The sequence below is a fragment of the Gossypium arboreum genome, chromosome 9, assembly GCF_025698485.1.
Source record: "Gossypium arboreum isolate Shixiya-1 chromosome 9, ASM2569848v2, whole genome shotgun sequence".
NCBI classification, from domain to species: domain Eukaryota; kingdom Viridiplantae; phylum Streptophyta; class Magnoliopsida; order Malvales; family Malvaceae; genus Gossypium; species Gossypium arboreum.
Genome location: NC_069078.1, coordinates 31,004,064 through 31,010,063, shown reverse-complemented (window position 1 = coordinate 31,010,063; position 6,000 = coordinate 31,004,064).

Here is a 6,000-nt window from a genome sequence, read left to right as displayed (position 1 = left end):
TCATAAAAATTGACATACATGCACCATGCAACCTTTCATTTTTCTTCCCAAATACATGAATGGCATCATCCTATGAATCAAAGGATTCATGCACCAATCCAAGTACATATGACCTTTCATATTCCTTCAAGATTCAATGTCTTGCCACATAAATGCATGGTTAATTCATTGTTTGCAATTTTCACGAATGGATGGTTCCAAAGGATAAGAACATGCCGTTTGGGAGATTCATGCACAACAAGTAAGGATGAACGTCCAAGTACATGTATTACAAGGGACATGAACATCATTATACATGTATGACAAAGGGAGATGTTAGTTACCATTTGGTTAGTACCATTAGCCTCTTTGGTTCATGAACAGTTCTAATTCATGCATCACATAAGTACATGAATTTTATTATGCATGTACTCATTGATGGTTGGTTTGTGGTCATTCATCTACCTAGACTATGCTTATAAATAGTTGTCATTTTGACCACCTCCAGACGTACTAGTGTTCAGAATGTGTATATTACAATAAAATATAGAAGTACAAGGTCGTATTCGCAAGTATATGGGTCGACTTGTAATATAGTTTTACAATAGAGTAGGTGAGTACTCTGAGGATCGTACCCAAGGGAGGCCAGTGCTAGATCAATTATAACTTAAACGCTAAAAGATCTATTAGTACTTTAAATTAGTTATAGTATGAAAATAGAAAAATAAAGAACTTTTAGGGTTTTTGTAATAATAAAACAAAATATCATAAAAGAAATAAACTTTAAGAGATAGAAAAGGAGAATGAATCAAATCTTTATTATGGTTGATTAGCTCGCTTATATAATCCCCATCAACTGCCGTTTCAAGTTCCTCATTAATCAACTAGTCGTTACCCTAGTTGAAAACAAAATATAAGCGAGCTAATCAACCATAATAAAGATTTGATTCATTCTCCTTTTCTATCTCTTAAAGTTTATTTCTTTTATGATATTTTGTTTTATTATTACAAAACCCTAAAAGTTCTTTATTTTTCTATTTTCATACTATAACTAATTTAAAGTACTAATAGATCTTTTAGCTTAAGTTATAATTGATCTAGCATCGGCCTCCTTGGTACGCATCCTCGAGTACTCACCTACTCTATTGTAAAACTATATTACAAGTCCACCCATATACTTTATGTAATATTTACCTTGTACTTCTATATTTTATTGTAATATACACATTCTAACACTAGTACGCCCTGAGGTGGTCAAAATGACAACTATTTATAAGCATAGTCTAGGTAGATGAATGACCACAAACCAACCATCAATGAGTACATGCATAATAAAATTCATGTACTTATGTGATGCATGAATTAGAACTGTTCATGAACCAAAGAGGCTAATGGTACTAACCAAATGGTAACTAACATCTCCCTTTGTCATACATGTATAATGATGTTCATGTCCCTTGTAATACATGTACTTGGACGTTCATCCTTACTTGTTGTGCATGAATCTCCCAAAAGGCATGTTCTTATCCTTTGGAACCATCCATTCGTGACAATTGCAAACAATGAATTAACCATGCATTTATGTGGCAAGACATTGAATCTTGAAGGAATATGAAAGGTCATATGTACATGGATTGGTGCATGAATCCTTTGATTCATAGGATGATGCCATTCATGTATTTGGGAAGAAAAATGAAAGGTTGCATGGTGCATGTATGTCAATTTTTGTGGTTGAGAAGTGTACCTACAAAAATAATATAAATAGGCATCATCCAAATGCATGACAGAAACACAATATAAAGATAAAAGACCTATATGACGCATGAAAAAGAAACAACATAGAAAATGTTATTACTTAGATGCATACTATGGTAATAATGAATTAAAACTCTAAGCCTAAAAACACATGAAACTATTAACTCAAACATAAACATTAAACACACAAGAAATAGACACGTTAATAAGCCCATAAAATAAGATTGAAAATTAATTCTTGCATTACATTTTAAAACTGAGCTTCCCACGATGGGCCCTAATATCATGAATCAGCCTAAAGTTTACCTCCTTAGGTGATTTATGGATGGGAAATCTAAAGGATACGTTACAAGTTTCCATGGGACCCATTACAAGATCAAGGGCTAAGAAGCTTAGAGAAGTTATTAATGGTTTGGTAATAGACATTTAGGCCAAGTGCGATTATTCAATATTTCAAATTGGGCCGAATTGTGAACTGATTCCTTACAACTTGTTGAACATTGACCCATAAGCTTTGGGGCCTTGGAATAATTGATTAGTTTTTAATAAATGTTTTAGTTTGTGTTTATTTATTTTTCATTTTATTTAAACATTTATAGCTTGTGTTTTGATGTGTATTAACTTTTAATTTCATGCAAATAATATATTGTCTAAAAGGAATAGTGTCATGTAATTTCTATTTATAACTTTGCAGGTACAAATGATTACAAATATTAAATCTTTAAACATCAAATGGACGTTTCAAGCATGAAGCATGAATGATTTCAATGCATAGAGATGTTCTTTATCATTCAAATACATGAGCATGGATGGTTTCAACTCATAGGAACATTTTCTCATTTCAAATGCATGAGCATGAATGATTTCAAAGAAAGGAGACATTTTCTTATCCAAATACATTTGCATGGTTGTTAGAAAGCTTGGGTAGTTTCTCTATTGAAATTGGACATTTTTATGACATTCAACTGCATGTTTATAACCATTTGAGTCATTTCATTATTCTTACACTCCTATAAATAGGCATCACATGTAAGCTTGATATCACATCAGATTAATATAAAAAATTGTGAGTTTATTCTCCTTAGTCCCTTTGAGAGTTTGTTTTGAACTTGTCAAGATTACACTCTTGTGACATTCATATTTTTCCGATCTTATCACTCCCCTTTTCCCATCTCAATCTTTGAGTGTGGTGATCATTTATTGTTGGTTCCTATCTTTTTATAGATAGTGGGTCATAGTCTTCCTTTTTCAACATCCATTTCTGTTCAAACTTTATAGAAAATGGGTCACATACTTGCATAACACTGGTTCTTTTTTGGGTTTGTTTCGGGTTGATGTTTTATTGTTTCATCTTTTATTTTTTTATTTAATCTTTGTTGTTCTTGTTTTAAGTTACCTATTTTAGAACGATCGTGTAAGAGCTGGACATCTAATCAGGTGATATTTTTATTTTTTATTTCAAAATTCTCAAAAAGAAATTAAAAAAAAAATATTCCGTAACAAAAAGAAAATACGTGCAGAAGTAAAAAAAAAGAGGAAAAAGATGATTAGAGATTAAAAAAAAAGTAAAGTTTTATAAAAAAATTTCTTTCGTGATTAACATTCTTGGAGTTTACATCTTTTGGTGCAATTTGGCAATAATGAATTTTTTTCTATCAAAAGTGGTATAAAAAACTTTCTCTTCTATTTAGTTTTTTTGAATCCATTTTACATCATTTGGTGTGATTTGGTGGTAGTAAAAAAAATTAGTTTTTCAAAATGTATCCTTTGTTTATCTTGTTATTCATCTTTTGAGTTTTTGAATTCTACTGTTCATTCTCACCATTTGTTCTTTCTTATTCCTTAACTAACCACAATCTTTCAACGCCCACAAGATCAGGATTTTGATTAGGTTCTTGCCAAACGTTCTTGAAGAACTTAAGATAAACGAGTGGTAAAATGCAAGAGTGGTAAGTGCATTAGAGTGAGAAAAAGTTGAATTGAGAGAAACACAAATGGATTGGCTATCTTTATTCGAGTGAAATTGTGAGGGAGTGAAGTGAGGACATTTTTTTTGTTACTAATAATTTTTTTGTCTATTTTAAAGAATGTCTAATAATGAATGTGATAGGGGTGAAAGAGGTGGAGTTCCTAACCTTCAAATGCAAGCTATGATGCAGAAGATGCGAAAGATGATGCAAGAAGGGTTTGATCAGGTTATGGAACATGTTGATCATATAGAGGAAAGGTCTTGTAGGGAGCAATCTCGAAGGGGAAGATCTTTAAGAACCGTTAGTCTGGGAAAAGGTGAAGCAGTCGAAAAATTGGATAATGACGGATAGTATGGTAATGATGATGAAAGGGTGTCTAATCGTAGTTACGGTGAAATGAACGAAGACCTAGAGAGAGACGAGATCAAGATCGGGTTGATGACGACCTTGGAAATATCAAATTAAAGATCCCTCCATTCTAAGGGTGCAATGATCTAGAGGCATATCTGGAATGGGAAAAGAAGATAGAACTAGTTTATGAGTCACAAATACTCTGAACTGAAGAAGGTAAAGTTAGTTGCCATTGAATTTATGGATTATGCAATAATTTGGTGGGATCAAATAACTTTAAGCAGGAGAAGAAATGGAGAACATCCAATAAAAACTTGGGCAGAAATGAAAGAAACTATGAGGAAAAGATTCATCCCTCACCATTATGAAAGGGATTCTAACACCCCAAACCCGGCCTTGACGTTATAGTCGAATCTGTGATGTCACAGTGGAGTGTTTTTCTAAAACAAAAATTCCGTGAAATTTCGTTCGACATAAAACTTCTTTAGGTTATTAAAAAAAATTTAAGATGTCTGGTTCATTGTGAAAGCTCAAGTTGCCTTAGCAAAGTATTAATTATATTAATTTGTTATTAAATTTTAAAATAGTGTTTGTTACAGAAGCTTTCCAAATATGTTACGTATACATGGTGTTTTCAGAAAAACATTTGTTTATATTTTCTTGAAAATCCGAGACCTACTACTACCAGATTAAAATTCAAGTAGTTAAATCCGCAAATTAAAATAAAAATAAAATTAAAAAGGCCATATTACATATTGAAAACCCAAATTAAAAACTTAGTTATAATATTAAAAAAAACTTCGTCGAGTGGCCACCTCTGAGTCCTCTGTCACTTCGATCCATCTAAGCCTGGGGATTTCCTACATAGTTAACAGATGGGTGAGTTTATGAAAACTCAGTGTGTGGAATCCCATAAAAGCATACAGTCAGAGTAAACACAATTTGGGCATAAACCTTTCAGTTTCAATTAGGGCCTTAGCCCCTCTTTCAGTAGCAGTAGCAGTTTAGGCCTGAGCCCATTTCAGTAACAGTGGTAGTCTGGGCCTTATCCCATTTCAGTACAGTATGCAAATAAAGAATCCTACTCAATCCATCCGCTACACACCACCTCCGTACCAGCCCTACACACCATGTGGGGATAAAATTGACCCACCTAACCCTACACACCAAGTCGTACTGATTGTAGCACTAAAATAGTATTAGCAGCAGAGCTGCCAGTAATAGGCATATATAGCCTTTCAATACACTTCCTCCAAAATCATATATCCCACCTGATACGATGCAACATAATATAAATGTACATACAGTAAAAATGGCATGCTCAAATAGTCATACATCACATAGGGGTAATACAGTCATCTTAGACAAAATAAGGACCCAGATATACTTACCGGCCTAATAGCAGGTCCACAGTTGTCTTGGGCGACCAGTGCAACCTTAACAGTTAATTAGTGATAATGGGCCTATAGCCCATATGTGGGCCCACACGCCCGTGTGGCCTAAGTAGCCCAGAAGTGGCCTTGGCCATGTAAACTACATAGCCTGGCCCAATATTCTCCACACCTTTGTGTGGTTTACTCGTGTGGGGCCACGAGCCCGTGGGGCCCACACGACCCATTTCGGCCAACGTGGCCAAAGTGGCCTAAACCCACAAAATTTCTCGTGGTGGCCTCTATGATTGATTGCTAGCGCTTATGCATTAAAACTACCACACAAGCAAGCGCACACTAGTGAGGTGTCAATAGACCTGCTTTCTAGCTTTTGCCAAGTAACCGTTATTGCAGTGTGATTACACACCTGTTTATAAAGATTTGCCAATAGCCCACGAGCACCAAACCTACATACAATCAAGGTATTTTGTTAGTCAATTGACAATAGGATTAACCAGCACTCTTTTTACGATCCTAACTTATCAAAATACCACATTTGATTGAACGAAAGCCTA